The 12,839-nt window shown below is 36.9% G+C and overlaps 1 protein-coding gene across 1 annotated transcript in view; it reads left to right on the top strand.

Moving 5' to 3' along the window:
- Nucleotides 1-12,839, top strand: part of Dkk2 (dickkopf WNT signaling pathway inhibitor 2) — a 97,301-nt gene that overhangs the window by 28,640 nt on the left and 55,822 nt on the right. The window lies entirely within an intron of this gene.

The following is a 12,839-nucleotide window of genomic DNA, read 5'->3' as shown; positions in this document are numbered from 1 at the left end:
TGCTTATCAGAGTTGCAGACAGAAAATTTCCTTGCTACTTTGCAATTTATGAGAAGACATTATGAATCACCAAATATTTCTGATTGTAGACTGAGAAATTAATAATTTTGCAGTTTGCGTTATATGTAATTCTCATCTTTCTATAAATTCTTGTATATAGATTTCTGTGTACTGAAATGCAAATCTAAGAAAATCTTCCATGTTAACACTACTGCTAAAGTAATATTATTTGATTTACAAGTTTTTATACTATTAAGCACTAAAGACTTGGAAACACATGTAAGCCTAACTAGGTGCCAAATAAATCACTTTATGTATAGAGAAAATTCAAATGTGTGTGTCTTTACCTTTTCACATGAAAGTGAACCACTTCAGCACTGTTTTACAAGTTCATGATTTCCACAACTCATTGTCTTTGCCTAGTACCATGATAGATTTTGTTTCCCCAGTACAGATTTTTATTAACTCTCTTATCTCACAGTCTAAAATTCTAGCTTTCTTTCTACTGCACCTTGAATCTATGCTGATTTCTTTTGATTAGTATCACTCCTCATATCTTCTGTACCAGCAGAGACTCAACGACATCTTGGTGTACACTTTGTATACTCACAACAGACACAGACTATTATATCTGAAATACTAGTTGACTAAAGGAGGCAATGAATAGTTAGCTGTTAGTCTTTTCTCTCAGAACTCTGAAATAGTCACAGAGTGTTATGCATAATGTTTAGTGATGGTGATATGAGATATCTATTTTCTTTTGACCCTGTTTGTATAGAAGTTGAAATACCATAAGGACATAACTAGTAGAGAGGACTGGAATTGAGGCCAACAGCCTCTCACGAGGAACAGAGCAGATGACACAGTGTCGTTAGGGAAGCTTATCCTTTTCCTTTCTCATTCTAAAAATTTATATAGCCCGGCGAGTCAGCAAAACTGTACAATGAGAAGCAATGGGAATCATCTCCAACATCAGCCTTAAGTCCCAGCAATGCAAGCACATCACTAAGTGTATACATTTATCCATAAAATGGCTTCATCCAATAAGACTCCAGCTCCTAGACCTAACTACACAGAACCACCTGACACTCAGGCCATACCTCATGTGGTTTGGTGTAAAAATCCAGATTTCACAGCTACCTTGTCACTGTGGCAATTCATATAACTTCTAGTTTGATCCATAGCACTACCACACCTATTGTTTGATATCTTCTCATTTTCTAATGACATAAATATATATTTATATCTTAATACATCCTGATTCCTAATGCCACTATTTTAAGTCAAGATGGCAAAGAATTTAAAATTCTCATGATGATGTTAAGAAAGGAAACAACCTGTCAGATTCTCAAATCTGTCTGTACAGATTGTGCATAAAAATTTCATTCAGGAAGATTCATTATAAGCACACATTTAATAGCCAATGTGAGAAAAAATCACTAGTCTAAGAAAAGCAAACTTGCTATGATATAGTTGTTCTTTTGAGATGTAGGTGCAAATTTGAAATCTTTTTTTGAAGAATGTTCTCTGGCTTTACATCTGAAGCATTGTTGTTTGGAACACTTTTCTCAGTTTTATGGATGATATAAAATTTTCATATTATATGATATAATCATTTATCATAGTCATACTCATTATTTTACTTCACTCTGCCTCTCTCAAACAGCTACAATTTATAATCAAGCTTTCATTCCCATTGTACTTCCCACTTGAACTCTGAGAATGACACTGGTTCTTATTTAACAGATATGCAGTTCTTCTATTTCATTTGCTTTCGTTTGCATCAATGAAGGACACTAGGCAGAGCTCTTCAAGTGTCCTTTCCCTTGACCTTTGCCTGAGTCCAGCTGTCACATTTACATGTGTTTGTAAGAGGAGAGCACAAAATAAAAAGAAAAAACACACACCAGCACCCAACTTAGCTGTTGAATGAATCATGTAGAAGTTAATACTTGACAAACACATGCAACTGACATGATTTTGAAGTCTCTGAAGATTTCAACCAGATCTGAGAAGTTTAAATGATGTAAACTTTCTCAGTTACCAAAGATTGTTTACTAAAGATACTCTTTTTTTCCTCCCCCAACAAGCCATGTGCTGTAAATATGAAAAGAGGATCAGATACCTGGGAAGACTTCCTCCTTGGGGTTTAGTTAGGTATATAGAAAAATAAGCTACTTTGAACTTTCCTTGGAGATGTTGACATTTTTCCTTCTGAATCATACTGTAATACTTGAATCCACATTACCAAAATGATATATTAAAGCATGATTATCATTAATAACACAGGAGAAGCTGTTTTTCAAAGTCATTTATAAAGTGAGCCCTCCAAACCATAGTCATTTATATCCTTAATTTGGGGTTTCCAACTTTATCTTCGAATGTATTAGTTACATTTGGCTCTTTGATGATAAGTTCACATTTCAGTTTTATTTTTGCTATTTCTTCAAAGGTTGGAGTTGGTCTCTGAAATCATGGCAGATTTATACCCAGAAGGGTGCTAGTTATTTTAAACTTAAATGTCGTAATAATCCCAGCCTTAGTGTAATTAAGCTGCTTTCAGACAGAGACAATCGTCTTCTCTAAGATGTATCTCTAATGATTCTATGTTCTGTTACCAGATGAGGAAATCGACTGATCTAGAGACAGAAGTGTTTATTAAGTGAAATTGAACAACTTCTCACCAGGGTCACTAAATCAAATAAAACAAAAATAAAGAATAAAACAAAAAAAATTTCATGCAGCTCTTCTGCTAATTGTATGATCAGAATACAATTTGTAAAATAGTAAGTAGATGAGAACATCAGAAACTTAAAAGAAGATAAAGCATTTTATATCTCCCTTACAGTTTTAAAAAAAGATTCTTGATGAGATCTTTAATTGCAAGTTAAGAATAATGTAGCTAATGAAGTACCAGACTAAATTTAAAATACAATTCACACCAAGAAATACCCAGGCAGGGAAAAGTTAAAATGGTCCGTAGGGAACCGGAACCATCAGGTGGCTCCAGGTACTTTAGAAGATTGTATTAAAGGCATCAGTAAGGAAGAAGATTTAGATCTTTTTGGTTTTTTGATTAAAAATTTTTTTCTACTCTTTTTTCTATTTCTGTTAAAACAAATGCCTCCAAATTTAGTTTAAGTCAAGATGAATTATCTCACTGTTCCATAGGTCTGAAGTTTGAAACTAGTCTCACCTGGCTAACAGCATGAGTTAATAGGACAGAGTTCCTTGCTTAGTGTCCGCTGAGAGAATCTATTTTATGCTTTTCCCAGGCTTCCTACAGTTCTGGGCTCCCAGCCCCCATTTCTTCACCTTTGAAGCCAGCAACAGCAGGTTGAATCCTTTTCAAATTCCATCTCTCTAACCTTCCTTAGTAACATCTCCTTTTGACGATAGCTTGGGAAATGTTGCCTGTTTTAATGACTCATAGTTAGGTTGACTCTACTCACATATTCCAGAACAATCTTCGCACTATAATGTATTTAACTTAATCACATCTGCAAAGTGTCTTTTGCCACATATGGTCATGCGCTTGCAGGATTCCGAAATTGGGATATGAACCGTCTTCAGGGGCTATCATTCTGCCTTCTATAATATATGTGACCTCAGGCAACTGCTTTGTGTACTGCACTTTCTATAATTTATGTTGGGTGTGAATTGAAAGGCTGGATCATCTAGCCATCGCTTCCCTCAGGAGAACTGGAGTGCAGAGAAAGAATGTTATATAAAATGAAGGCAGAGATCTACAGGACAGGGCCACCAAAGATTGCTAGCAAAGCACAGGAACTAGGGGAAAGCACTAAACTCAGTTTTCTATTTTGATTAAAAATGTCCTTGTAAGTTTGCGCCAAAAAAGAGCCACAATTTCAGTCTACTCCTAATTCTGTACTAGCTACCATGAGTTAGGTACTATTAACTATGTATGGTTGCTTATTTCATGCCATGCCAAGTGCTTTTTTTAATATGTATTAACTAATTTCATCCCCTTAACAAAGGAGAGTCTTACCCCAATTTTACATAATAGGAAATGGAGAAACACACACACACACACACACACACACACACACACACACACACACACACACACACACATATGATGTATCCAAGGGCACACAATTCCTAAGGGGCACAGCTAAATTCACAAATACCTTTAGTACTTCAGGACTAGGACTGTCAATCACTAGAAAATTAAGTAGACCCAGAATCTTAGGTCAGCAGACATAATGTTGGATTCAGATTGTTTTAAATTCTTTTTCTGTCATTTTTAGCCTATACTACATTTGATTTTCACTCAACATTTACTCGATGACTAGTGGTTTTCATTCCTCCTCCTCCTCTTCCTCCTCCTCCTCCTCCTCTTCCTCCTCCTCCTCCTCCTCTTCCCTCCTCTCACCCCTCTCCTCCTCTCTCTCTTTTCTTCTGGCTGAAGGATTCATGGAGCCAGCAAAGCAAAGGCATGTGAAGCCCTGCTTTGATAAACATTTTCCATTCATATTTTGAAGAGAATAAAAAAGCCAAATAAAAGAACCCAAATGGCAAACACTGCAAAGCCATTCCTTCATAAAAATAAATTTTTGGTGAAGAGGTCTTTCATTTGGAAATTAGATCCAGCTTCTGCTTATGGAAAAAACAAGTAAAGGGGAGAGACAATCAGTAGGTCTGCTAACTATATAGCCTCATAGTAATACTTAGGAATTCAGCAATACTGAAAGGAAGACTTGTAAAGATTTGTGCAATTTGTTCGCTTATCTATGCACTGTGAAACTAAGCATTATGAAGGACCCATCTCGCAGGGAGTTCAGAATGATATAATTCAGGACAGATTCCCCCCCCCCCCCACTTCTAACACATGGTTTTAAAATAGAAAATTTCTTTTCTTTTCTTTGAAGGAAGATGGAAAAATCATTATGTTCCAAGTGCAAAAAATTAAGTTCAGAGTAAGTTTGTTATGGAATTTAATATGTCACTTCCTCCTTAACTTTGATTAGGTGAATGTATTTCTTGTCAGCAAAGGAGAGGGTTGAGGTGTTTAGTTGTTGGGTGATGGAAATGTAACTCTCACATCACCTAGAATGATGATTTATGCCTGTTGTGAATTCTAAATATGTTTGTTTCCTAATTGGTAAAGAAATAGTTGTTGTCAGGTGCTGGTGGCTCACACCCTGTAATTCTACCTACTCAGGAGGCTGAGATCTGAGGATAGTGGTTCAAAACCAGACAAGGCAGGAAAGTCCATGAGACTCTTAGCTACAATAAACCACCAGAAATCTGGAAGTGGCACTGTGGCTCAATGTGGTAGAGCACTAGCCTTGAGCAAAAGATCTCAGGGACAGTGCCCAGACTCTTCATTGTTTTATACAGATGTCTGTATGTATGAGTCAGAAAATATACTCCACAGGTTCGAGAGATAGACCCTGGGCTTTGCTCTAGGACTTTCAGAACTTCAAATAAGCTGGATAATGAGGTGAAAAAATAGAAAGAGGATTAACTCTACTGGTTACCATATACTTCTCAGTCTGAGGGCTAAGGGCTTTAAATATATTATCTTTATTTAATATACTGGATCTTAGTTGAGCTAAACTCTAGTTCTGTCACCTCAAAAAACTTTCCTTAATTGACTCTTGGAAGTAGGAATATTATCATATGAAGATAAGATTGTTTACTTAGACAAGTCTTAAGGGCTTGGCATGATGGTGTATGCCTTTCATCCCAGCTGCTTGGGAGGTAAAGATAGGAAAATCACAGTTCAAGACCAGCCCTGGCAAGAAAATTAGTGAGACCCTATATTAACATCAAGCTGGACCCAGTGACACACATAGAAGAATCAAGGTCTGAAGCTCTCCCCTGACAAAAAGCATTAGATCCGATTGGAAGGACAAATTAAAACAAAAAGGTTGGGTGTGTGGCCGTAGTGATAGAGTGCTTGCTGAACCAGGGCAAAGCCCTGAGTTTAAACCCCAGCGTAGCACAAGCAAATTCATAGAAAGGGCTGTAGGATTATTGAAATACCTAGGGATACGAAAAGAAAGAAGCACAAACCAAGTAGCTGAAGCAATAGAAATGTTTCTCCCATGGGTGTGGGGGAAAGAAATCTGAAACCAGGGTGTCTGTAGATTGTATTACCTCTGAGGGCCCAACGGGAAGGGCTCTTGTCTTGCTTCTTTCCGGCCTCTGAGAGTTAGCAGTGAAGCTGACATTGCTGGGAATTTCATGTTCCTTTGTATGTTTGTACATTTGAGATTCTGGAAAGGTATAGCGCCTGGTGTCACTGGGGCTTTCTGTGTGTTGGGGGGGGGCAGGTGAGAGAGAATTGTGTGTGTGTGTGTGTGTGTGTGTGTGTGTGTGTGTGTGTGTGTGTGTGTGAGTGTGTAACTGAGCTAAGCTCTATCCTTGTAATCTGATGAGCAGTGAGTAAAGGTCAGTCCCCAGGCCAGCGACACCTAGCATTTCCCTCCCAGGGACATCAGAACCAGGAGCAGTTAGTGCAGTTCACAGGGTTGCAAATTTGAGAATATTTACCCCAACTCTTAGGGGTTTTGAAGGTAGTAAACTCTGAAGTTGCCATTTACGACTGCAAACAGGAGGACTGCCCATTTCAGGCTCTTCATCCGAAAGATGGAGACAAAATCCCTTGCATGAAATTTTCTGAGACGATGCATTGAATAGTTTGCCATCAGCCCCAACACATAAAGGGCAGATAGCTTGTTTCCTTTCTCCGCCTTCTGATCCATGTGGGTACCCTGCGTTGGAAGGGGTTGTAGTTTACAAGCCTGAGGAAACATCTTTGATTCACAGATAGGATAGGAGAAACATTAAAAGGGGGAAAGAAAAAAGGATTAACAAAGAACAATACTGAACAGTTACTAAATGCTTATAACACACTGAGATGTGCAGGTTTAAATTGTCCTCCTGTTCTTGAGGTAGAAACTTCCATAATGAATAAAGAATGTTTCAGGTGCTCAAAGTTCAGTGGTGAGCAGGACACACGGATGCTACAAATTGTGCTTATCTTGAAATCTCACAAACGTGGGCCAAATGTCGTAAACAGCCTTCTTTATTCTAACTGGAATAAGTGCTAGGCTGGGGATGAAGTCAACAGAAACATAGCAATTTAATCTCCAGTCTTAACATCATTTCCAAACTACAAAGTCTAGTTTTTCAATGGTTCACACCAGCAACAAGGTAGCCATAGTCAAAACAAAAAATGACATCAATCAAGGAAAAAAGCTGATTGAAAGTAAGAATGTATTAGATTTGTAGCAGATCTTAAGTTCAGTGAATAGTTTTCCTGCTTTTTTAAAAATCATACACTGCTGATAAACCTATGCGCTGCTTCAAATACGTTGGACTACGGCTGTTTATGCTTCTATTTTATCATTCCTTCACACACTTCCTCCAACTACTCACTCCCTTATCACTCCATTCAAAATTTCTTGACACAGGACATCCTTTATTATCCCATTTTTTCATTTTTATGGTGATAAGATTTCTGTCTCCTTACTTTTACAGGCACAGTTCTTGCTGCTACAATTCCTGAAATATTAGAATCTTAAAATTTAAATATCCTAGTTTGTTCTGGAAATTACATTCAATATGGCCATAGATACATAAAAAATTAAAGCAATAAAAACCCAGGAAATTTTGATAATTAAAATTGGTGATTTTTGTTCCTGTGTAGTTTTGCTCTTTCTAACCAAAGAATCAAAACTTGAATTACAAAAGAAAATGTACTTGGACTGCTTATGCATATGTATATCTATAATCCAAGCTACTCAAGGAAGAAGAGATAGAAGGATTGGAGTTTGGGGCCACTTGGTAAAGTCTGAACACAAACCCAAAGCAAGAAAAGTCTAGAAGCATCCTTCAAGGGATAGAGTTCTTGCCTAGCAAGCATGAAGACCTGACTTCAAGCTCCAGGGCTGCAAAAAAATCACTAAAAATGATAGATATATACATATATATGTATATGTGTACATAAATGTTTATTTTTTTTTGTCAGTTGTGGGGCTTGAACTCTGGGCCTGGGTCCTGTCCCTGAGCTCTTTAGCTCAAAGCTAGAACTCTACCATTTGAACCACAGCACCACTTCTGATTTTCTGGTAGTTAATTGGAGATAAGAGTCTCATGGACTTTCCTACCCTGGCTGGCTTTGAACCACAATCCTCAGATCTCAGCCTCCTGAGTAGCTAGCATTATAGCGCCCAGCTATTTTTTTTTATGAGAGTTTTCTTTTTTTATTAATAAGTTTTTTTATTGTGAAAATACCATACAGAGGAGTTACAATTACATGAGCAAAGTAATGAGTACATTTCTTATCAAGCATTGTTGCCTCCTCCTTTGTTTTTCCCTTACCATCCCTTCCCTTCCATCTCCACTACTACACTCCACTCCCCGTCCCCCCAAGTTGTGAAGTTCATTTTTCGACATAGCATCTTGTACATTTCATTGTTGCAATGGGGAGAGTTTTCTTTATAAAGTTACTACTAGTGCATTCTTGAAATGATAAATCTGCAATGGCCCAAGCCTTCTGTAGAGTGAGTTATATACTTCAGTTACATACTCACAGCAATTCTAGAACAAAGGCCAAAGTTATCATCAAACAATAAAGAACCTTGTATGTGACCAAAACACTAAGCTTCAGGGTGATGACATGAAGCCAGGTTGACTCTTAGATTTGTCTGATTTCCTTGAAGCAAATCCTTTTTTGTATATTTATGTTTTAAAGGAACGATGCCGATGACTTTAGGAAATTATTTTACGTACTTACTGGTTAAGCCAGTGACTCCCCAATTTTAGTGCCTCAGTTTCCCTCAGAATTTTCACATAGTATTCACAAATGAACTTCATCAGCTGTAAAATTATATATCTACAGACTAATCTTTTGCCTCAAATATAAGGTTTCTAATATGATCTTTGTCAGGAAGTAGTATTTTATATTTTCTGGAATTGGCACTATTAAACAGGTTTCTGTTAGCCAAAAAAAAAAAAAAACCTTTATATTCTGAATAGCTGCAACTATGTTGGTAATAGCTCTTGTTAAAAAAGATCTGACAGGTGATGTATTAAACATGTACTTTGAGGAATTACTATTATTTATGGAATGATTCCTTCACATGAGACATTTTTATTTGAAATTATTATAATTTTAAAAGTCAACACTAGTTTTTGATTATAGCTATGCACCTTTCTTCTTTCCTTCTTTCTTTTTTCCCTTCTTTTCTTTCTTATTCTTTTTTTTTCCTTTTTGATGATATTAGGATTTGAACTCAGGGATTTGTGCTTAATAGGTAGGTACTCTACAACCTGATCCATGTTTCCCATCCTTTTTGCTCTGTTATTTTTTTATGTATTTATTTTTGAGGTAGAGTATCCTTTCGTCAGGCTGGACTTGCATTCTTCTATTTATGCTTCTTCGCCTACCTGTGATGATAGGCATGTGTCATCATACCCAGCTTTTTCTGTTGAGATGAGGTCCTGAAAACATTTTTATCCAGACTAGCTCAAAACCTTGATCCTTCTGGTCTTATCCTCCCACACAACTATGATGACAGTTGTGTGCCCCATTATTGGTTGTGGTAATGCCTTACAAACCATTTTTTTCTGGACAGGCTTTGAACTATGGTCTCCTGCTTAGGTAGGAATACAAGTATGAAGCAATAACACCAGGCTATCAACCACTTCAACCACTTATGCTCATTTCAGAGGCTGCTTTTAGGAGGGACTTTAATAGGTGGTCCTTCTTGTATACAAATATACATTCATGGCTTTGAGTGACTGAAGTGATTATAACAATTTGACCAAGAAATGTGGATGCACTTATAAACTTTTTTTTTTCTAGCAGGAATTTAAGCAACATAACTTGTTTGGGAGCCAGAATGACGAATACCACATTTTAAGGCTGAAACAGAGAGGATTTGAGGCGGGAAAACCCAGTACATTCAAGATAGATTAGAAAAATATGATTCATTTATTTTGTCGAAAACAGGATGTCCTGGCAACAGAAAAAGATGGAAAAAAGGCTTTTTGCTTGGGCTTTGTAAGCTCTCCAGGACAGTTTTTCAGCCTCCTGATCCCTCACCTGTTTTGATGTTCATAGAAGGGGTGTTTCATATGCCCAGCGAGTTCTGGATCATCCTTGCTCTTGAGTAGTTTTGACAGCTTTAAAACTGTAATTCTAGAAACAGGAGCCTGATGTTAAGCATCTGCACATGGTCTCCATTATTTTCCACCAGAAGAAAACAATACTTGGGTAAGATTACACTCTAATGGAATCCATTTTCACTAAATAGGTACATTTAGTCAGTTGTAATTTGGTAGACCATAAAAGAGAAAAAAAGAAGCTATTTAAAATGAGGAAGGCAAGTGTAAGCCTAGTAAAAACTTTTCTGAGTAACTGATTCCAAACACATGCACAATTATAGATCTGAACATTGATTTTGATATACCAGAAAATTTGGAGATGATTAAGAAGAAAATTCAGTATTTAAAATTACCAGGATCTTTATGGTGATGTTTTCGTTTGTAATCTTACTGTGTTCCTATCCCAGATCACTTTTTAAAAAATGAAATTGCAAGGACATTTTTCAGTTGGTATGGCAAAAGAAGACTTGAACTATAAAACATTTTTGGGGAAAAAAGGTTGAGTGCCTAAAGAGTTGGTTGGCCGTACATTATCTTGTTAATAGTATAGATGCCCTCCTGCATTTTGGGAAGAATTTAATCCATTTTCATATTGAAATAAAGGCAGAAGTACTTACATGATTGATATCTTTCAGGCATATGATCTATACATTTCACACAGCACTTGCTTGATGAAACAATCATTTCATAGAATGAATTTCTTTTCAGAAAATTCAAACTTGTTAACAAGGAAAGAAAAGCAACATTCTAGGCACTGATATGAAATCTTCCTTCCTTCCTTCCTTCCTTCTTCCTTCCTTCCTTCCTTCCTTCCTTCCTTCCTTCCTTCCTTCCTTCCTTCCTTCCTTCCTTCCTTGTTTCCTTCCTTCCTTCCTTCTTCCTTCCTTCTTTCCTTCCTTCTTCACTTCCTCTTTCCTTTGCCTACTCATTGCTTAATCACTTATTCAGAATTTACTCTATGTTGGGCCACATCTGGCCACATAGGGCCACATAGATGCTGAGGATACAGAACAAGCTCCTACTTAGCTTTATCAACATCGTGAGGTTATTTAGTCACATCTCCACTTATTTGCAACATAGTCTAATGTACTTCTATGCAAATTAAGCTTAGGTTTTTCATGATGAACCTCAGACTTCTGAGAGAGGCTAAACTAGGTGTAAGACCTTTTTCAGAGAAGCAGGAAAACTACAACTCTGGTCTAATTCATGTCACATTGCCTTAGGAAGGGGAAGGAGATTTTATGCAGCTTTCCCTTGTCCTGTTAATTTTTAGACTAGAACAACAGGTCTCCAAGGCAACCATGAAAACCTGTGTCCATCCCATTACCTTGTAATTTTGTGCATGATGTTAATATCCAGGTGTTACCTTTTCTTTGATGTTTTAGGGCACAAGAGTAGCAGTGGCATCTGTGTCCCATTAGCTTCAGATTCTACCTGCTTTTGTAGAGTTTACCTTAGAACTCTGGGCTCAAAAGAATTTCATCCAAAACACTTCTTGCTTACGTACTAACCTTATAGTGTGCTATCAACTAGGCACATTTTATTGTCATTCATTCCAGGACACAGAAGGAAATTCTGATCAGAACACATAAAACAAAATATCTCCAAGTGTGTATAGTGATTTTTTTGTTTTGGATTGCATATTATCTGTCTTCCACAAATTGAACTTACATCATTTTTACATTGTGATCAATAATCATTGTAAGTACAGACAGATGTGTATCTGAGCACATATCATTTAAGAGATGTTTTGGCCCTGAGGAAAAAGCCAGAAAAACCAACAGATGTTGTCAATGTACATTCTCTTTGGCTCTCATAACAAATAAAAGATTTCCAAAGCATATTTTGATTATTTTTTCATAATTAATTTTTTACTCCTTAAAAATTCTCAATATCATACAAACTGATTAATTGAAAATATGAAAACAAAATTTTTCTTGAATTATTTGGAAAGGTATATTGACTTCTGCATCTCAAGATCTTATTCTAAACCTGAGCATGGTTTGTTTTGTAAATTACATTAGGAAAAATGGTATAAATTCACACTGGTGAGCTCATGTTTGGAATTCTTATTTCTTGACACATTGAAATGTTAGTCTGAAAATGACAAAAAGAAGAGACAATAAATAAATGGGACATTGGTGAAAATTATGAAACAAGTTTTAGATTTCAACTAATATCTTTTTTTGTAAAATGGAGAGCCCAAATAAGAAGAACTTCAGAGTTCGACTCAGCACTGCCTCAGTAATAACTGTAGCTAAGGCAAAGAAGACAGGAAAAATATGACTGGGAGGGTATACATTTAGTGACTGACTCCATTCTAGAAGGAGGTATTCTTGGAAATGACACTAGGAATATCACTTCTTTTTTTGGCAGTCATAGGGCTGGCAGACCTCAGGGTCTGGGCCTTGTCTCTGATCTCTTTGATCAATGGCTAATGCTCTACCACTTTGGGCCACAGCTCCATTTCTGGGTTTCCTGGTGGTTCATTGGAGATAAGTGTCTCATGTACTTATTTGCCAGGTAGATTTCAGCCTCCTGAGGAGTCAGTATGACAGGCCTGAGCCACCAGTGCCCAACTTACTCATTATGTCTATTTGAGACAGATTTCGTATGTATCCTAAGCTGGCCTCAAACTCACTATCTTCCTGCCTCAGTCTTGAAAATACTGGGATTATAGATATGTGCCTCTTACT

The sequence above is a fragment of the Dipodomys merriami genome, unplaced genomic scaffold (assembly GCF_024711535.1).
Source record: "Dipodomys merriami isolate MVZ:Mamm:240054 unplaced genomic scaffold, mDipMer1.0.p SCAF_15, whole genome shotgun sequence".
NCBI lineage: Eukaryota > Metazoa > Chordata > Mammalia > Rodentia > Heteromyidae > Dipodomys > Dipodomys merriami.
The sequence above is the reverse complement of the archived record's forward strand: the minus strand, read 5'-3'. Positions and strand labels throughout refer to the sequence as shown.